Source organism: Mesoplodon bidens (genome assembly GCF_964165515.1).
Source record: "Mesoplodon bidens genome assembly, chromosome: Y".
Taxonomy (NCBI): domain Eukaryota; kingdom Metazoa; phylum Chordata; class Mammalia; order Artiodactyla; family Ziphiidae; genus Mesoplodon; species Mesoplodon bidens.
The window spans coordinates 17,282,508-17,306,046 of NC_138180.1; positions in this window are offsets into that span (position 1 = coordinate 17,282,508).

Sequence of the window (23,539 nt, forward strand, 5' to 3'; positions counted from 1 at the left end):
GGTAATGGAGCATTGTGATGACAATGGCATGGATCATTGGTCTCAAATGTTTCATGGATTATTTTGATGAGAGTGGGCATTGAGCATTGTGATGACAAGGGCACAGATCACAGTGATACATGAGTCAGGGAAGATTGTAATGACAATGGCGTGGAGAATTGTGATGAGAAGTGAATCGAGCATTTTGATGACAAGAGTCATGGAGCTTTGTGATGACAACGGCATTGAGCAATGTGATGAGAGGGTTCATGGAGCATTGTGATGACAATAGCATGGATCATTGTGATGCCAAGGATCAAGGAGCTTTGTGATGACAAAGGTCATGGAGCATTTTGATGACAAGGGCGTGGTGCATTGTGATGAGAAGGGCATGGAGCTTGCTATGACAGGGGTCATGGAGCATTGCGATGACAAGTGCATGGAGAATTCTGATGACAAGAGCATGTAACATTGTGATGAGAAATGTCATGTAGCATTGTTATGAGGAGGACGTGGAGAAATGTGATGACAAGAGACTTGGAGCATTGTGATGATCAGGGAATGGATCATTGTGATGGCAAGACCGTGGAGTATAGTGATGAGAAGTCCATGGATTATGTTGATGACGAGGGTCATGGCCACTCTAATTACAAGAGCCATGGAGCATTGAGATTACAGGTGTCATGGAGCATTATGATGACAGGGGTCATGGAGCATTGTGATGACAAGTGTCATGGAGCATTGTGATGACAAGATTGTGGAGTATTGTGATGACATTTGGATGGAGCATTGTGATGAAAAAGGCATGGAGTCTTTTTATGACAGTGTTCAAGGAGCATTCTGATGACAAATGTCAAGGAGCATTGTGATGACAAGTGTATTGAGCATTGTGATTACAATGGCCATGGCGCATTGTGATGACAATGGCACAGGAGTATTGTGATGACTGGCATCATGGAGCATTGTGATGACAAGTGTTATTGAACATTGTGATCACAAGCAATTAGAGCGTTGTGATGAAAGTGGTCATGGATCATTTTGATTTCAAGGAGCATGGAGCCCTGTGATGCCAAGATCAGGAAGCAATGTGATCCCAAGTTTCAGGGAGGATTGTGATGACAAGCGCATGGAGCTTTGTGGTGACAAGGTCTTGTAGCATTTTGCTGAAAAAGGCATGGAGCATTCTGATTACAGGAGACTTGGAGCATTGTGATGGAAAGGGCATGGATCATTGTGATGAAAAAGGCATGGAGCATTGTCATGACATGGTTCAAGTGCATACTGATGGCAAGTGCCAGGGAGCATTGTGATGACAAGTGTATTGTGCATTGTGATGACAAAGGTCATGGAGCATTGTGATGACAAGGGCATGGAGTATTGTGATGACAGGCATCATAGAGCATTGTGATGACAAGTGTTATGGAACATTGTGATCACAAGGGTTTGGATCGTTGTGATGACAGAGTTCATGGGTCATTTTGATTTCATGGAGCATGAAGCATTGTGATGACAAAAGCATGAAGTAATGTGATCCCAAGTTTCATGGAGGATTGTGATGACAAGCGCATGGATCATTGTGATGACAAGGTCATGTAACATTTTTCTGACAAAGGCATGGAGCACTGTGATGACAAGCGTCATGGAGCATTGGGATTACAGGGGGCATGGAACATTGGGATGACATGAGCATGGATTATGTGAAGACAAGTGTCATGGAGTATTTTGATGAAAAATATCCAGGATCATTGTGTTGTCAGGGGTCATGGATCATTGTGATTACTGTGGTCATGGAGCATTTTGATGACAGTGGTCATGGAGCATTGTGATGAGAAGGTCATGGAGCATTGAGCTGAAAATATTCATGGAGTATTGAGATGGCAAGGGAATGGGGACTTTTGCTGACAACGTCCTGGAGCATTGTGATGAGTGGACCATGGAGCCTTGTGATGACAATTATCATGGAGCATTCTCACTAAAAGAGGCATGGGGCATTGTGATTACAGGCGTCTTGGAGCATTGTGATGACAAGTGCTAATAGCATTGTGATGAGAAGGACATGGAGCATTCTGATAACATGCATCATGGAGCTTTGTGATGACAAGAGCATGGGACATTGTGATTAAAGGGTTCTTGGAGTATTGTTATGAAAAAGGCATGGATCATTGTGATGAAAAAGGCATGGAGCCTTGTCATGACAGGGCACAAGGAGCATACTTGCAACAAGTGTCAGGCAACATTGTGATGACAAGTGAATTGAGCATTGTGATGACAAAGTTTATGGAGCATTGTGATGAGAAGTCCACTGATTATTGTGATGACGAGCGTCATTGGACATTGTGATGACAAGTGTTATGGAACACTGTGATCACTAGGGTTTGGAGCATGGTAATGACAGAGGTCATGGAGCATTTTGATTACATTGTGATGACAATAGCATGAAGCATTATGATGATGGGCATGGTGCATTGTGATGACATGGCTCATGGAGCATTGAGATGAAAAGCGGCAAGGAGCATTGTGATTATAGGGGTCTTGGAGCATTATGATGAGAAGACCATGGAGCATACTGATGACATGCGTCATGGAGCTTTGTGATGACAAGCGTATGGAGCATTGTGATTACAGTGGTCTTGGAGCATTATGATGACAAAGGTCATGGAGCCATGTGATGACAAGGCCATGGAACACTGTGATGGCAGGGTTCATGGAGCATGGTTATGACAGTGATAATGGAGCATTGTGATGATAGGGTTATGGAGCATTGGTCTGTAAAGTTTCACGGATTATTGTGTTGAGATTGAGCATGGAGCATTGTGATGAACAGAGCACGGAACAGTGTGATACATGTGTCGTGGAGGATTGTAATGACCAGGGCATGAAGCATTGTGATGAGAAGGGCATCGTGCGTTGTGATGACAAGCGTCATGGAGTGTTGTGATGACAAGGGCATGGAGCAATGTGATGAGAGGGTTCATGGAGCATTGTGATGACAATCGCATGGAGCATTGTGATACCAAGGGTCATGGAGCTTTGTGATGACAAATGTCATGGAGCACTTTGATGACAAGGTCGTGGTGCATTGTGATGAGAAGGGCATGGAGCATTGTGATGCGAAGGCCATGGAGCATACTGATGTGATACGTCATGGAGCTTTGTGATGACAACGTCATGGAGCATTTTGTTTACAGGTGTCTTGGAGCATTGTGATGAAAAGGGCATGGAGCATTGTGATGAAAAAGGCATGGAGCATTGTCATGACATGGTTCAAGTGCATACTGATGGCAAGTGCCAGGGAGCATTGTGATGACAAGTGTATTGTGCATTGTGATGACAAAGGACATGGAGCATTGTGATGACAAGGTCATGGAATATTGTTATGACAGGCATCATAGAGCATTGTGATGACAAGTGTTATGGAACATTGTGATCACAAGGGTTTGGATCATTGTGATGACAGAGTTCATGGATCATTTTGATTTCAAGGAGCATGGAGCATTGTGATGACAAGGGCATGAAGCAATGTGATCCCAATGTTCAAGGAGGATTGTGATGACAAGCACATGGAGCATTGTGATGACAAGGTCAAGTAGCATTTTTCTGACAAAGGCATGGAGCACTGTGATGACAAGCGTCATGGAGCATTGTGATTACAGGGGACATGAAACATTGGGATGACATGAGAATGGATTATGTGATGACAAGTGTCATGGTGTATTTTGATGAAAAATGTCCAGGATCATTGTGTTGTCATGGGTCATGGAGCATTGTGATTACTGTGGTCATGGAACATTGTGATGACAGGGGTAATGGAGCATTGTGATGAGAAGGTCATGGAGCATTGAGCTGAAAATATTCATGGAGTATTGAGATGACAAGGGAATGGAGCCTTTTGATGACAACGTCCTGGAGCATTGTGATGAGTGGACCATGGAGCCTTGTGATGACAATTATCATGGAGCATTCTCACAAAAAGAGGCATGGGGCATTGTGATTACAGGGGTCTTGGAGCATTGTGATGACAAGTGCTAAAAGCATTGTGATGAGAAACCATGGAGCATTCGGATAACATGATTCATGGAGCTTTGTGATGACAACGTCATAGAGCATTTTGATTACAGGTGTCTTGGAGCATTGTGATGAAAAGGGCAAGGATCATTGTGAAGAAAAAGGCATGGAGCCTTGTCATGACAGGGTTCAAGGAGCATACTGACGAAAAGTGGCAGGGAGCATTGTGATGACAAGTGTATGGAGCATTGTGATGACAAAGGTCATGGAACATTGTGATGAGAAGACCATGGATAATTGTAATGACGAGCATCATGGGGCGATGTGATAACAAGTGTTGTGGAACATTGTGATCACAAGGGTTTGGAGCATTGTGAAGACAGAGGTCATGGAGCGTTTTGATTTCATTGTGATGACAATAGCATGAAGCATTATGATGATGGGCATGGTGCATTGTGATGACAGGGTTCATGGGGTTTTGAGATGAAAAGGGGCATGGAGCATTGTTCTGACAAGTTTCATGGATTATTGTGATGACAGTGGACATGGTGCATTGTGATGACAAGGGCATGGAACATTGTGATGACAAGGTCACGGAGTACTGTGAAGACAGGTGTCAGGGAGCATTGTGATGACATAGGTCATGGTCCATTGTGATGATAATGGCATGAAGCATTGTGATGCCATGTGTCATGGAGGATTGTGATGACGAAGGTAATGGAGCATTGTGATGACAAGGGCTTGGAGCATTGTGATGACAAGGCCCATTGAGAATTTTGATGACAAGGTCGTGAAGCATTGAGATTACAAGCGCATGGATCTTGCTATGACAGGGGTCATGGAGCATTGCGGTGACAAGTGCATGGAGAATTGTGATGTCAAGAGCATGAAACATTGTGATGAGTAGTGTCATGGAACATTGTGATGAAAAGGACGTGGGGAATTTTGATGACAAAGGACATGTAGCATTGTGATGACCAGGGCATGGAGCATTGTGATGGCAAAATCGTGGAGCATTGTGATGAGAAGACCATGGATAATTGTAATGACGAGCGTCCTGGAGCACTGTAATGACAAGGGCATGAAGCATTGTGATGATAGGTGTCATGGAGCTTTGTGATGACAGGGGTAATGGAGCATTCTGATGACAAGCCTCATGGAGCATTCTGATGACAAGCTTGTGGAGTATTGTGATGACAATGGCACGGAGCATTGTGATGAAAAGGGCATGGAGCATTGTGATGAAAAAGGCATGGAGACTTTTCATGATAGGTTTCAAGGAGCATTTTGACGACAAGTGTCAGGGAGCATTGTGATGACAAGTGTATTGAGCATTGTGAGACAAAGTTCATGGAGCATTGTGATGACAAGTGCATGGAGTGTTGTGATGAAAGGAATCATGGAGCCTTTGGATGACAGGTGTTATGGAAAATTGGGATCACAAGTGTTTGGAGCATTGTGATGACAGAGGTCATGGATCATTTTGATTTCAAGGAACATGGAGCATTGTGATGACAAGGGCATGAAGTAATGTGATGCCAATGTTCACGAAGGATTGTGAATGACAATGGTAAAGAAGTATTTTGAAGATAAGCGCATGGAGCATTGTGATGACAAGTCATGTAGCATTTTGCTGACATAGGCATGGAGCATTGTGATGACAAGGGTGATGGAACACTGCGATGACAATTGTCAGAGAGCATTGTGATTAGAGGGGTTATGGAACATTGTGACGACAAATGTCATGGAGCATTGTGATGAGAAGACCATGGATAATTGTGATGATGAGCGTCATGGGGCGTTGTGATGACAAGTGATATGGAATATTTTGATCACAAGGGTTTGGAGCATTGTGATGACAGAGGACATGTAGCATGTTGATTTCATTGTGATTCCAATAGCATTAAGCATTATGATGATGGGCATGGTGCATTGTGATGACAGGGTTCATGGAGCATTGAGATGAAAAGGGCATGGAGCATTGTGATGAGAAAGCCATGGAGCATTCCGATGACATGTGTCATGGAGCTTTGTGATGACAAGGGCATGGAACATTGTGAATACAGGGGTCTTGGTGCACAGTGATGACAAGGGTCAAGGAGAAGTGTTATGACAAGGCCATGGAAGATTGTGATGCCTGGGGTCATTGAGCGTTTTTATGACAGTGGTAATGGAGCATTGTGATGACAAGCGCATGGATCATTGTGATGAAATAACACGGAGCCTTGTCATGACAGGGTTCAAGGAGCATACTGACCACAAGTGTGAGGTAGCATTGTGACGACAAGTGGATTGAGCATTGTGATGACAAAGGCATGGAGCACAATGATGAGAAGACCATGGATAATTGTGATGAGGAACATCATGGGGCGTTGTGATGATATGTGTTATGGAACAATGTGATCACAAGGGTTTGGAGCATTATGCTGACAGAGGTCTTGGTGCATTTTGATTTCATTGTGATGGCAATAGCATGAAGCATTATGATGAAGGGCATGGTGCATTGTGATGACAGGGTTCATGGAGCATTGAGATAAAAAGCGGCATGGAGCTTTGTGATTACAGGGGTCTTGAAGCATTGTGATGACAAGGGCATGGAGCATTGTGAGGAGAAAGCCATGGAGCATATTGATGACATGCGTCATGGAGCTTTGTGATGAAAAGGGCATGGATCATTGTGATGACAGGGTTCTTGGAGCCTTGTGATGACAAGTGTCATGGAGCCTTGTGATGACAAGACCGTGGAACATTGTGATGGCAGGGATAATGGAGCATTGTTATGACAGGTGTAATGGAGCATTGTGACGACAATGGCATGGATCATTGGTCTCAAATGTTTCATGGATTCTTTTGATGAGAGTGGGCATTGAGCACTGTGATGACAAGGGCACAGATCACTGTGATACATGAGTCAGCGAGGATTGTAATGAAAAAGGGGTGGAGAATTGAGATGAGAAGTGAATCGAGCATTTTGATGACAAGAGTCATGGGGCATTGTGATGACAACGGCATTGAGCCATGTGATGAGAGGGTTCATGGAGCATTGTGATGACAATAGCATGGATCATTGTGATGCCAAGGATCAAGGAGCTTTGTGATGACAAAGGTCATGGAGCATTTTGATGACAAGGGCGTGGTGCATTGTGATGAGAAGGGCATGGAGCTTGCTATGGCAGGGTTCATGGAGCATTGCAATGACAAGTGCATGGAGAATTGTGATGACAAGAGCATGCAACATTGTGATGAGAAATGTCATGTAGCATTGTTATGAGGAGGACGTGGAGAAATGGGATGACAAGGGACTTGGAGCATTGTGATGATCAGGGAATGGTTCATTGTGATGGCAAGACCTTGGAGTATAGTGATGAGAAGTCAATGGATTATGATGATGATGAGTGTCATGGAGCACTCTAATTACAAGAGCCATGGAGCATTGTGATTACAGGTGTCATGGAGCATTGTGATGACAGGGGTCATGGAGCATTGTGATGACATGTGTCATGGAGCATTGTGATGACAAGCTTGTGGAGTATTGTGATGACATTTGGATGGAGCATTGTGATGAAAAAGGCATGGATTCTTTTTATGAGAGTGTTCAAGGAGCATTCTGATGACAAATGTCAAGGAACATTGTGATGACAAGTGCATTGAGCATTGTGATTACAATGGCCATGGCGTATTGTGATGACAAGGGCACAGGAGTATTGTGATGACAGGCATCATGGAGAATTGTGATGACAAGTGTTATGGAATATTTTGATCACAAGCAATTAGATCGTTGTGATGAATGTGGTCATAGATCATTTGATTTCAAGGAGCATGGAGCCCTGTGATGCCAAGATCATGAAGCAATGTGATCCCAAGGTTCATGGAGGATTGTGATGACAATCGCATGGAGCTTTGTGGTGACGAGGTCTTGTAGCATTTTGCTGAAAAAGGCATGGAGCATTCTGATTACAGGAGACTTGTAGCATTGTGATGGAAAGGGCATGGATCATTGTGATGAAAAAGGCATGGAGGATTGTCATGACATGGTTCAAGTGCGTACTGATGGCATGTGCCAGGGAGCATTGTGATGACAAGTGTATTGTGCATTTTGATGACAAAGGACATGGAGCATTGTGATGACAAGGGCATGGAATATAGTGATGACAGGCATCATAGAGCATTGTGATGACAAGTGTTATGGAACATTGTGATCACAAGGGTTTGGAACATTGTGATGACAGAGTTCATGGATCATTTTGATTTCAAGGAGCATGGAGCATTGTGATGACAAGGACATGAAGCAATGTGATCCCAAGGTTCATGGAGGATTGTGATGACAAGCGCATGGAGCATTGTGATGACAAGGTCAAGTAGCATTTTTCTGACAAAGGCATGGAGCACTGTGATGACAAGCGTCATGGAGCATTGTGATTAGAGGGGACATGGAACATTGGGATGACATGATCATGGATTATGTGATGACAAGTGTCATGGAGTATTTTGATGAAAAATGTCCAGGATCATTGTGTTGTCATGGGTCATGGAGCATTGTGATTACTGTGGTCATGGAACATTGTGATGCCAGGGGTCATGGAGCATTGTGATGAGAAGGTCATGGAGCATTGAGCTGAAAATATTCATGGAGTATTGAGATGACAATGGAATGGAGCCTTTTCATGACAACGTCCTGGAGCATTGTGATGAGTGGACCAAGGAGCATTGTGATGACAATTATCATGGAGCATTCTCACTAAAAGAGGCATGGGGCATTGTGATTACAGGGTTATTGGAGCATTGTGATGACAAGTGCTAAAAGCATTGTGATGAGAAAGCCATGGAGCATTCGGATAACATGCATAATGGAGCTTTGTGATGACAACGTCATAGAGCATTTTGATTACAGGTGTCTTGGAGAATTGTGATGAAAAAGGCAAGGATCATTGTGAAGAAAAATGCATGGAGCCTTGTCATGACAGGGTTCAAGGAGCATACTGACGAAAAGTGGCAGGGAGCATTGTGATGACAAGTGTATGGAGCATTGTGATGACAAAGGTCATGGAACATTGTGATGAGAAGACCATGGATAATTGTAATGACGAGCATCATGGGGCGATGTGATAACAAGTGTTATGGAACATTGTGATCACAAGGGTTTGGAGCATTGTGAAGACCGAAGTCATGGACCGTTTTGATTTCATTCTGATGACAATAGCATGAAGCATTATGATGATGGGCATGGTGCATTGTGATGACAGGGTTCATGGTGTTTTGAGATGAAAAGGGGCATGGAGCATTGTTCTGACAAGTTTCATGGATTATTGTGATGACAGTGGACATGGTGCATTGTGATGACAAGGGCATGGAACATTGTGATGACAAGGTCACGGAGTACTGTGAAGACAGGTGTCAGGGAGCATTGTGATGACATAGGTCAGGGTCCATTGTGATGACAATGGCATGAAGCATTGTGATGCCATGTGTCATGGAGGATTGTGATGACAAAGGTAATGGAGCATTGTGATGACAAGGGCTTGGAGCATTGTGATGACAAGGCCCATTGAGAATTTTGATGACATGGTCGTGAAGAATTGAGATTACAAACGCTTTCAGCTTGCTATGACAGGGGTCATGGAGCATTGCGGTGACACGTGCATAGAGAATTGTGATGTCAAGAGCATGAAACATAGTGATTAGTAGTGTCATGGAATATTGTGATGGAAAGGACGTGGGAAATTTTGAAGACAAAGACATGTAGCATACTGATGACCAGGGCATGGAGCATTGTGATGGGAAAATCGTGGAGCATTGTGATGAGAAGACCATGGATAATTGTAATGAATAGCGTCCTGGACCACTGTAATGACAAGGGACATGAAGCATTGTGATGATAGGTGTCATGGAGCTTTGTGATGACAGGGGTCATGGAGCATTCTGATGACAAGGCTCATGGAGCATTCTGATGACAAGCTTGTGGAGTATTGTGATGACAATGGCATGGAGCATTGTGATGAAAAGGGCATGGAGCATTGTGATGAAAAAGGCAAGGAGACATTTCATGATAGATTTCAAGGAGCGTTTTGACGACAAGTGTCAGGGAGCATTGTGATGACATGTGTAATGAGAATTGTGATGACAAAGTTCATGGAGCATTGTGATGACAAGTGCATGGAGTATTGTGATGAACGGAATCATGGAGCCTTTGGATGACACGTGTTATGGAAAATTGGGATCACAAGGGTTTGGAGCATTGTGATGACAGAGGTCGTTGATCATTTTGATTTCAAGGAGCATGGAGCACTGTGATGAAAAGGGCATGAAGTAATGTGATGCCAATGTTCATGGAGGATTGTGAATGACAATGGTAAAGAAGTATTGTGATGACAAGCGCATGGAGCATTGTGATGACAAGTCATGTAGCATTTTGCTGACATAGGCATGGAGCATTGTGATGACAAGGGTCATGGAACACTGCGATGACAATTGTCAGAGAGCATTGTGATTAGAGGGGTTATGGAACATTGTGAGGACAAATGTCATGGAGCATTGTGATGAGAAGACCATGGATAATTGTGATGATGAGCGTCATGGGGCGTTGTGATGACAAGTGATATGGAATATTTTGATCACAAGGGTTTGGAGCATTGTGATGACAGAGGACATTTAGCATGTTGATTTCATTGTGATTCCAATAGCATTAAGCATTATGATGATGGGCATGGTGCATTGTGAGACAGGGTTCATGGAGCATTGAGATGAAAAGCGAATGGAGCATTGTGATGAGAAAGCCATGGAGCATCCCGATGACATGTGCATTGGAGTTTTGTGATGAAAAGGGCATGGAGCATTGTGAATACAGGGGTCTTGGTGCACAGTGATGACAAGGGTCATGGAGAAGTGTTATGACAAGGCCATGGAAATTTGTGATGCCAGGGGTCATAGAGCGTTTTTATGACAGTGGTAATGGAGCATTGTGATGACAAGGGCATGGATCATTGTGATGAAATAACACGGAGCCTTGTCATGACAGGGTTCAAGGAGCATACTGACTACAAGTGTGAGGTAGCATTGTGACGACAAGTGGATTGAGCATTGTGATGACAAAGGCATGGAGCACAGTGATGAGAAGACCATGGATAATTGAGATGAGGAGCATCATGGGGCGTTGTGATGATAAGTGTTATGGAACAATGTGATCACAAGGGTTTGGAGCATTATGATGACAGAGGTCTTGGTGCATTTTGATTTCATTGTGATGGCAATAGCATGAAGCATTATGATGAAGTGCATGGTGCATTGTGATGACAGGGTTCATGGAGCATTGAGATGAAAAGCGGCATGGAGCTTTGTGATTACAGGGGTCTTGAAGCATTGTGATGACAAGGGCATGGAGCATTGTGATGAGAAAGCCAGGGAGCATATTGATGACATGCGTCATGGAGCTTTGTGATGAAAAGGGCATGGATCATTGTGATGACAGGGTTCTTGGAGCCTTGTGATGACAAGTGTCATGGAGCCTTGTGATGACAAGACCGTGGAACATTGTGATGGCAGGGAACATGGAGCATTTTTATGACAGTGGTAATGGAGCATTGTGACGACAATGGCATGGATCTTTGGTCTAAAATGTTTCATGGATTCTTTTGATGAGAGTGGGCATTGAGCACTGTGATGACAAGGGCACAGATCACTGTGATACATGAGTCAGGGAGGATTGTAATGAAAAAGGCCTGGAGAATTATGATGAGAAGTGAATCGATCATTTTGATGACAAGTGTCATGGAGCATTGTGATGACAACGGCATTGAGCAATGTGATGAGGGGGTTCATGGAGCATTGTGATGACAATAGCATGGATCATTGTGATGCCAAGGATCAAGGAGCTTTGTGATGACAAAGGTCATGGAGCATTTTGATGACAAGGGCGTGGTGCATTGCGATGAGAAGGGCATGGAGCTTGCTATGACAGGGGTCATGGAGCATTGCGATGACAAGTGCATGGAGAATTGTGATGACAAGAGCATGCAACATTGTGATGAGAAATGTCATGTAGCATTGTTATGAGGAGGACGTGGAGAAATGGGATGACAAGGGATTTGGCGCATTGTGATGATCAGGGAATGGATCATTGTGATGGCAAGACCTTGGAGTATAGTGATGAGAAGTCCATGGATTATGATGATGATGAGTGTCATGGAGCACTCTAATTACAAGAGCCATGGATCATTGTGATTACAGGTGTCATGGAGCATTGTGATGACAGGGGTCATGGAGCATTGTGATGACAAGTGTCATGGAGCATTGTGATGACACGCTTGTGGAGTATTGTGATGACATTTGGATGGAGCATTGTGATGAAAAAGGCATGGATTCTTTTTATGAGAGTGTTCAAGGAGCGTTCTGATGACAAATGTCAAGGAACATTGTGATGTCAAGTGCATTGAGCATTGTGATTACAATGGCCATTGCGCATTGTGATGACAAGGGCACAGGAGTATTGTGATGACAGGCATCATGGAGAATTGTGATGACAAGTGTTATGGAATATTTTGATCACAAGCAATTAGAGCGTTGTGATGAATGTGGTCATGGATCATTTTGATTTCAAGGAGCATGGAGCCCTGTGATGCCAAGATCATGAAGCAATGTGATCCCAAGGTTCATGGAGGATTGTGATTACAAGCGCATGGAGCTTTGTGGTGACAAGGTCTTGTAGCATTTTGCTGAAAAAGGAATGGAGCATTCTGATTACAGGAGACTTGTAGCATTGTGATGGAAAGGGCATGGATCATTGTGATGAAAAAGGCATGGAGCATTGTAATGACATGGTTCAAGTGCATACTGATTGCATGTGCCAGGGAGCATTGTGATGACAAGTGTATTGTGCATTGTGATGACAAAGGACATGGAGCATTGTGATGACAAGGGAATGGAATATTGTGATGACAGGCGTCATAGAGCATTGTGATGACAAGTGTTATGGAACATTGTGATCACAAGGGTTTGGATCATTGTGATGACAGAGTTCATGGATCATTTTGATTTCAAGGAGCATGGAGCATTGTGATGACAAGGGCATGAAGCAATGTGATCCCAAGGTTCATGGAGGATTGTGATGACAAGCACATGGAGCATTGTGATGACAAGGTCAAGTAGCATTTTTCTGACAAAGGCATGGAGCACTGTGATGACAAGCGTCATGGAGCATTGTGATTACAGGGGACATGGAACATTGTGATGACATGAGCATGGATTATGTGATGACAAGTGTCATGGAGTATTTTGATGAAAAATGTCCAGGATCATTGTGTTGTCATGGTTCATGGAGCATTGTGATTACTGTGGTCATGGAACATTGTGATGACAGGGGTCATGGAGCATTGTGATGAGAAGGTCATGGAGCATTGAGCTGAAAATATTCATGGAGTATTGTGATGACAAGGGAATGGAGCCTTTTCATGACAACGTCCTGGAGCATTGTGATGAGTGGACCATGGAGCCTTGTGATGACAATTATCATGGAGCATTCTCACAAAAAGAGGCATGGGGCATTGCGATTACAGGGGTCTTGGAGCATTTTGATGACAAGTGCTAAAAGCATTGTGATGAGAAAGCCATGGAGCATTCGGATAACATGCATCATGGAGCTTTGTGATGACAACGTCATAGAGCATTTTGATTACAGGTGTCTTGGAGCATTGTGATGAAAAGGGCAAGGATCATTGTGAAGAAAAAGGCATGGAGCCTTGTCATGAAAGGGTTCAAGGAGCATACTGACGAAAAGTGGCAGGGAGCATTGTGATGACAAGTGTATGGAGCATTGTGATGACAAAGGTCATGGAACATTGTGATGAGAAGACCACGGATTATTGTAATGACGAGCATCATGGGGCGATGTGATAACAAGTGTTGTGGAACATTGTGATCACAAGGGTTTGGGGCATTGTGAAGACAGAGGTCATGGAGCGTTTTGATTTCATTGTGATGACAATAGCATGAAGCATTATGATGATGGGCATGGTGCATTGTGATGACAGGGTTCATGGTGTTTTGAGATGAAAAGGGGCATGGAGCATTGGTCTGACAAGTTTCATGGATTATTGTGATGAGAGTGGACATGGTGCATTGTGATGACAAGGGCATGGAACATTGTGATGACAAGGTCACGGAGTACTGTGAAGACAGGTGTCAGGGAGCATTGTGATGACATAGGTCATGGTCCATTGTGATGATAATGGCATGAAGCATTGTGATGCCATGTGTCATGGAGGGTTGTGATGACGAAGGTAATGGAGCATTGTGATGACAAGGGCTTGGAGCATTGTGATGACAAGGCCCATTGAGAACTTTGATGACTAGGTCGTGAAGCATTGAGATTACAAGCGCATGGAGCTTGCTATGACAGGGGTCATGGAGCATTGCGGTGACAAGTGCATGGAGAATTGTGATGTCAAGAGCATGAAACATTGTGATGAGTAGTGTCATGGAACATTGTGATGAAAAGGACGTGGGGAATTTTGATGACAAAGGACATGTAGCATTGTGATGACCAGGGCATGGAGCATTGTGATGGCAAAATCGTGGAGCATTGTGATGAGAAGACCATGGATAATTGTAATGACGAGCGTCCTGGAGCACTGTAATGACAAGGGGCATGAAGCATTGTGATGATAGGTGTCATGGAGCTTTTTGATGACAGGGGTCATGGAGCATTCTGATGACAAGCTTGTGGAGTATTGTGATGACAATGGCACGGAGCATTGTGATGAAAAGGGCTATTGAGCATTGTGATGAAAAAGGCATGGAGACTTTTCATGATAGGTTTCAAGGAGCATTTTGACGACAAGTGTCAGGGAGCATTGTGATGACAAGTGTATTGAGCATTGTGAGACAAATTTCATGGAGCATTGTGATGACAAGTGCATGGAGTATTGTGATGAAAGGAATCATGGAGCCTTTGGATGACAGGTGTTATGGAAAATTGGGATCACAAGGGTTTGGAGCATTGTGATGACAGAGGTCATGGATCATTTTGATTTCAAGGAACATGGAGCATTGTGATGACAAGGGCATGAAGTAATGTGATGCCAATGTTCACGATGGATTGTGAATGACAATGGTAAAGAAGTATTGTGATGACAAGCGCATGGAGCATTGTGATGACAAGTCATGTAGCATTTTGCTGACATAGGCATGGAGCATTGTGATGACAAGGGTGATGGAACACTGCGATGACAATTGTCAGAGAGCATTGTGATTAGAGGGGTTATGGAACATTGTGACGGCAAATGTCATGGAGCATTGTGATGAGAAGACCATGGATAATTGTGATGATGAGCGTCATGGGGCGTTGTGATTACAAGTGATATGGAATATTTTGATCACAAGGGTTTGGAGCATTGTGATGACAGAGGACATGTAGCATGTTGATTTCATTGTGATTCCAATAGCATTAAGCATTATGATGATGGGCATGGTGCATTGTGAGACAGGGTTCATGGAGCATTGAAATGAAAAGGGCATGGAGCATTGTGATGAGAAAGCCATGGAGCATTCCGATGACATGTGTCATGGAGCTTTGTGATGACAAGGGCTTGGAGCATTGTGAATACAGGGGTCTTGGTGCACAGTGATGACAAGGGTCAAGGAGAAGTGTTATGACAAGGCCATGGAAGATTGTGATGCCAGGGGTCATTGAGCGTTTTTATGACAGTGGTAATGGAGCATTGTGATGACAAGCGCATGGATCATTGTGATGAAATAACACGGAGCCTTGTCATGACAGGGTTCAAGGAGCATACTGACCACAAGTGTGAGGTAGCATTGTGACGACAAGTGGATTGAGCATTGTGATGACAAAGGCATGGAGCAGAGTGATGAGAAGACCATGGATAATTGTGATGAGGAGCATCATGGGGCGTTGTGATGATAAGTGTTATGGAACAATGTGATCACAAGGGTTTGGAGCATTATGATGACAGAGGTCTTGGTGCATTTTGATTTCATTGTGATGGCAATAGCATGAAGCATTATGATGAAGGGCATGGTGCATTGTAATGACAGGGTTCATGGAGCATTGAGATGAAAAGCGGCATGGAGCTTTGTGATTACAGGGGTCTTGAAGCATTGTGATGACAAGGGCATGGAGCATTGTGATGAGAAAGCCATGGCGCATATTGATGACATGCGTCATGGAGCTTTGTGATGAAAAGGGCATAGATCATTGTGATGACAGGGTTCTTGGAGCCTTGTGATGACAAGTGTCATGGAGCCTTGTGATGACAAGACCGTGGAACATTGTGATGGCAGGGATAATGGAACATTGTTATGACAGGGGTAATGGAGCATTGTGACGACAATGGCATGGATCATTGGTCTCAAATGTTTCATGGATTCTTTTGATGAGAGTGGGCATTGAGCACTGTGATGACAAGGGCACAGATCACTGTGATACATGAGTCAGCGAGGATTGTAATGAAAAAGGGGTGGAGAATTAAGATGAGAAGTGAATCGAGCATTTTGATGACAAGAGTCATGGAGCATTGTGATGACAACGGCATTGAGCAATGTGATGAGAGGGTTCATGGAGCATTGTGATGACAATAGCATGGATCATTGTGATGCCAAGGATCAAGGAGCTTTGTGATGACAAAGGTCATGGAGCATTTTGATGACAAGGGCGTGGTGCATTGTGATGAGAAGGGCATGGAGCTTGCTATGGCAGGGGTCATGGAGCATTGCAATGACAAGTGCATGGAGAATTGTGATGACAAGAGCATGCAACATTGTGATGAGAAATGTCATGTAGCATTCTTATGAGGAGGACGTGGAAAAATGGGGTGACAAGGGACTTGGAGCATTGTGATGATCAGGGAATGGTTCATTGTGATGGCAAGACCTTGGAGTATAGTGATGAGAAGTCAATGGATTATGATGATGATGAGTGTCATGGAGCACTCTAATTACAAGAGCCATGGAGCATTGTGATTACAGGTGTCATGGAGCATTGTGATGACAGGGGTCATGGAGCATTGTGATGACAAGTGTATTGGAGCATTGTGATGACAAGCTTGTGGAGTATTGTGATGACATTTGGATGGAGCATTGTGATGAAAAAGGCATGGATTCTTTTTATGAGAGTGTTCAAGGAGCATTCTGATGACAAATGTCAAGGAACATTGTGATGACAAGTGCATTGAGCATTGTGATTATAATGGCCATGGCGTATTGTGATGACAAGGGCACAGGAGTATTGTGATGACAGGCATCATGGAGAATTGTGATGACAAGTGTTATGGAATATTTTGATCACAAGCAATTAGATCGTTGTGATGAATGTGGTCATGGATCATTTTGATTTCAAGGAGCATGGAGCCCTGTGATGCCAAGATAATGAAGCAATGTGATCCCAAGGTTCATGGAGGATTGTGATGACAAGCGCATGGAGCTTTGTGGTGACAAGGTCTTGTAGCATTTTGCTGAAAAAGGAATGGAGCATTCTGATTACAGGAGACTTGTAGCATTGTGATGGAAAGGGCATGGATCATTGTGATGAAAAAGGCATGGAGGATTGTCATGACATGGTTCAAGTGCATACTGATGGCATGTGCCAGGGAGCATTGTGATGACAAGTGTATTGTGCATTGTGATGACAAAGGACATGGAACATTGTGATGACAAGGGCATGGAATATAGTGATGACAGGCATCATAGAGCATTGTGATGACAAGTGTTATGGAACATTGTGATCACAAGGGTTTGGAACATTGTGATGACAGAGTTCATGGATCATTTGATTTCAAGGAGCATGGAGCATTGTGATGACAAGGGCATGAAGCAATGTGATCCCAAGGTTCATGGAGGATTGTGATGACAAGCGCATGGAGCATTGTGATGAAAAGGTCAAGTAGCATTTTTCTGACAAAGGCATGGAGCACTGTGATGACAAGCGTCATGGAGCATTGTGATTAGAGGGGACATGGAACATTGGGATGACATGAGCATGGATTATGTGATGACAAGTGTCATGGAGTATTTTGATGAAAAATGTCCAGGATCATTGTGTTGTCATGGGTCATGGAGCATTGTGATTACTGTGGTCATGGAACATTGTGATGACAGGGGTCATGGAGCATTGTGATGAGAAGGTCATGGAGCATTGAGCTGAAAATATTCATGGAGTATTGAGATGACAATGGAATGGAGCCTTTTCATGACAACGTCCTGGAGCATTGTGATGAGTGGACCAAGGAGCATTGTGATGACAATTATCATGGAGCATTCTCACTAAAAGAGGCATGGGGCATTGTGATTACAGGGTTCTTGGAGCATTCTGAGGACAAGTGCTAAAAGCATTGTGATGAGAAAGCTATGGAGCATTCGGATAACATGCATCATGGAGCTTTGTGATGACAACATCACAGAGCATTTTGATTACAGGTGTCTTGGAGCATTGTGATGAAAAGGGCAAGGATCATTGTGAAGAAAAAGGCATGGAGCCTTGTCATGACAGGGTTCAAGGAGCATACTGACGAAAAGTGGCAGGGAGCATTGTGATGACAATTGTATGGAGCATTGTGATGACAAAGGTCATGGAACATTGTGATGAGAAGACCATGGATAATTGTAATGACGAGCATCATGGGGCGATGTGATAACAAGTGTTATGGAACATTGTGATCACAAGGGTTTGGAGCATTGTGAAGACAGAGGTCATGGAGCGTTTTGATTTCATTGTGATGACAATTGCATGAAGCATTATGATGATGGGCATGGTGCATTGTGATGACAGGGTTCATGGTGTTTTGAGATGAAAAGGGGCATGGAGCATTGGTCTGACAAGTTTCATGGATTATTGTGATGAGAGTGGACATGGTGCATTGTGATGACAAGGGCATGGAACATTGTGATGACAAGGTCACGGAGTACTGTGAAGACAGGTGTCAGGGAGCATTGTGATGACATAGGTCAGGGTCCATTTTGATGATAATGGCATGAAGCATTGTGATGCCATGTGTCATGGGGGATTGTGATGACAAAGGTAATGGAGCATTGTGATGACAAGGGCTTGGAGCATTGTGATGACAAGGCCCATTGCGAATTTTGATGACAAGGTCGTGAAGCATTGAGATTACAAGCGCATGGATCTTGCTATGACAGGGATCATGGAGCATTGCTGTGACAAGTGCATGGAGAATTGTGATGTCAAGAGCATGAAACATTGTGATGAGTAGTGTCATGTAACATTGTGATGAAAAGGACGTGGGGAATTTTGATGACAAAGACATGTAGCATTGTGATGACCAGGGCATGGAGCATTGTGATGGCAAAATCGTGGAGCATTGTGATGAGAAGACCATGGATAATTGTAATGACGAGCGTCCTGGAGCACTGTAATGACAAGGGGCATGAAGCATTGTGATGATAGGTGTCATGGAGCTTTGTGATGACAGGGGTCATGGAGCATTCTGATGACAAGACTCATGGAGCATTCTGATGACAAGCTTGTGGAGTATTGTGATGACAATGGCATGGAGCATTGTGATGAAAAGGGCATGGAGCATTGTGATGAAAAAGGCATGGAGACTTTTCATGATAGGTTTCAAGGAGCATTTTGACGACAAGTGTCAGGGAGCATTGTGATGACAAGTGTATTGAGCATTGTGATGACAAAGTTCATGGAACATTGTGATGACAAGTGCAAGGAGTATTGTGATGAAAGGAATCATGGAGCCTTTGGATGACACGTGTTATGGAAAATTGGGATCACAAGGGTTTGGAGCATTGTTATGACAGAGGTCATGGATCATTTTGATTACAAGGAACATGGAGCATTTTGATGACAGGGGCATGAAGTAATGTGATGCCAATGTTCACGAAGGATTATGAATGACAATGGTAAAGAAGTATTGTGATGACAAGCGCATAGAGCATTGTGATGACAAGTCATGTAGCATTTTGCTGACATAGGCATGGAGCATTGTGATGACAAGGGTCATGGTACACTGCGATGACAATTGTCAGAGAGCATTGTGATTAGAGGCGTTATGGAACATTGTGACGACAAATGTCATGGAGCATAGTGATGAGAAGACCATGGATAATTGTGATGTTGAGCGTCATGGGGCGTTGTGATGACAAGTGATATGGAACATTTTGATCACAGGGGTTTGGAGCATTGTGATGACAGAAGTTATGGAGCATGTTGATTTCATTGTGATGACAATAGCATGAAGCATTATGATGATGGGCATGGTGCATTGTGATGACAGGGTTCATGGAACATTGAGATGACAAGGGCATGGAGCATTGTGATGAGAAAGCCATGGAGCATTCTGATGACATGTGTCATGGAGCTTTGTGATGACAAGGGCATGGAACATTGTGAATATAGGGGTCTTGGTGCACAGTGATGACAAGGGTCATGGAGAAGTGCTATGACAAGGCCATGGAAGATTGTGATGCCAGGGGTCATAGAGCCATTTATGACAGGGGTAATGGAGCACTGTGATGACAAGGGCATGGATCATTGTGATGAAATAACACGGAGCCTTGTCATGACAGGGTTTAAGGAGCATACTGACCACAAGTGTGAGGTAGCATTGTGACGACAAGTGGATTGAGCATTGTGATGACAAAGGCATGGAGCAGAGTGATGAGACGACCATGGATAATTGTGATGAGGAGCATCATGGGGCGTTGTGATGATAAGTGTTATGGAACAATGTGATCACAAGGGTTTGGAGCATTATGATGACAGAGGTCTTGGTGCATTTTGATCTCATTGTGATGGCAATAGCATGAAGCATTATGATGAAGGGCATGGTGCATTGTGATGACAGGGTTCATGGAGCATTGAGATGAAAAGCGGCATGGAGCTTTGTGATTACAGGGGTCTTGAAGCATTGTGATGACAAGGGCATGGAGCATTGTGATGAGAAAGCCATGGAGCATACTGATGACATGCGTCATGGAGCTTTGTGATGAAAAGGGCATGGATCATTGTGATGACACGGGTCTTGGAGCCTTGTGATGACAAGTGTCATGCAGCCTTGTAATGACAAGACCGTGGAACATTTTGATGGCAGGGATCATGGGGCATTGTTATGACAGTGGTAATGGAGCATTGTGACAACAATGACATGGATCATTGGTCTCAAATATTTCATGGATTATTTTGATGGGAGTGGGCATTTACCATTGTGATGACAAGGGCACAGATCACTGTGACACATGAGTCAGCGAGGATTGTAATGACAAGGGCGTGGAGAATTGTGATGAGAAGTGAATCGAGCATTTTGATGACAAGACTCATGGAGCATTGTGATGACAACGGCATTGAGCAATGTGATGAGAGGGTTCATGGAGCATTGTGATGACAATAGCATGGATCATTGTGATGCCAAGGATCAAGGAGCTTTGTGATGACAAATGTCATGGAGCATTTTGATGACAAGTGCGTGGTGTATTGTGATGAGAAGGGCATGGAGCTTGCTATGACAGGGGTCATGGAGCATTGCAATGACAAGTGCATGGAGAATTGTGATGACAAGAGCATGCAACATTGTGATGAGAAATGGCATGTAGCATTGTTATGAGGAGGACGTGGAGAAATGTGATGACAAGGGACTTGGAGCATTGTGATGATCAGGGAATGGATCATTGTGATGGCAAGACCGTGGAGTATAGTGATGAGAAGTCCATGGATTATGTTGATGACGAGTGTCATGGAGCACTCTAATTTCAAGAGCCATGGAGCATTGTGATTACAGGTGTCATGGAGCATTGTGATGACAGGGGTCATGGAGCATTGTGATGAAAAGTGTCATGGAGCATTGTGATGACAAGCTTGTGGAGTATTGTGATGACATTTGGATGGAGCATTGTGATGAAAAAGGCATGGATTCTTTTTATGAGAGTGTTCAAGGAGCATTCTGATGACAAATGTCAAGGAGCATTGTGATGACAAGTGTATTGAGCATTGTGATGACAATGGCCATGGCGCATTGCGATGACAAGGGCACAGGAGTATTGTGATGACAGGCATCATGGAGCATTGTGATGACAACTGTTATGGAACATTGTGATCACAAGCAATTAGAGCGTTGTGATGAAAGTGGTCATGGATCATTTTGATTTCAAGGAGCATGGAGCCCTGTGATCCCAAGATCATGAAGCAATGTGATCCCAAAGTTCATGGAGGATTGTGATGACAAGTGCATGGAGCTTTGTGGTGACAAGGTCTTGTAGCATTTTGCTGAAAAAGGCATGGAGCATTGTGATTACAGGAGACTTGTAGCATTGTGATGGAAAGGGCATGGATCACTGTGATGAAAAAGGCATGGAGCATTGTCATGACATGGTTCAAGTGCATACTGATGGCAAGTACCAGGGAGCATTGTGATGACAAGTGTATTGTGCATTCTGATGACAAAGTCATGGAGCATTGTGATGACAAGGGCATGGAGTATTGTGATGAAAGGCATCATAGAGCATTGTGATGACAAATGTTATGGAACATTGTGATCACAAGGGTTTGGATCATTGTGATGACAGAGTTCATGGATCATTTTGATTTCAAGGAGCATGGAGCATTGTGATGACAAGGGCATGAAGCAATGTGATCCCAAGGTTCATGGAGGATTGTGATGAAAAGCACATGGAGCATTGCGATGACAAGGTCATGAAGCATTTTTCTGAAAAAGGCATGGAGCACTGTGATGACAAGCGTCATGGAGCATTGTGATGACAAGGGCATGGAGCATTGTGATGAGAAAGCCATGGAGCATACTGATGACATGCGTCATGGAGCTTTGTGATGAAAAGGGCATGGATTATTGTGATGACAGGGGTCTTAGAGCCTTGTGATGACTAGTGTCAAGGAGCCTTGTGATGACAAGGGCATGGAGTATTGTGATGACAGGCATCATAGAGCATTGTGATGACAAGTGTTATGGAACATTGTGATCACAAGCGTTTGGATCATTGTGATGACAGAGTTCATGGATCATTTTGATTTCAAGGAGCATGCAGCATTGTGATGACAACGCCATGAAGCAATGGGATCCCAAGGTTCATGGAGGATTGTGATGACAAGCGCATGGAGCATTGTGATGACAAGGTCATGTAGCATTTTTCTGACAAAGGCATGGAGCACTATGATGACAAGCATCATGGAGCATTGTGATTACAGGGGACATAGAACATTGGGATGACATGAGCATGGATTATGTGATGACAAGTGTCATGGAGTATTTTGATGAAAAATGTCCAGGATCATTGTGTTGTCAGGGGTCATGGAGCATTGTGATTACTGTGGTCATGGAGCATTGTGATGCCAGGGGTCATGGAGCATTGTGATGAGAAGGTCATGGAGCATTGAGCTGAAAATATTCATGGAGTATTGAGATGACAAGGGAATGGAGCCTTTGGATGACAACGTCCTGGAGCATTGTGATGAGTGGACCATGGAGCCTTGTGATGACAATTATCATGGAGCAGTCTCACGAAAAGAGGCATGGGGCATAGTGATTACATGGGTCTTGGAGCATTGGGATGACAAGTGCTAATA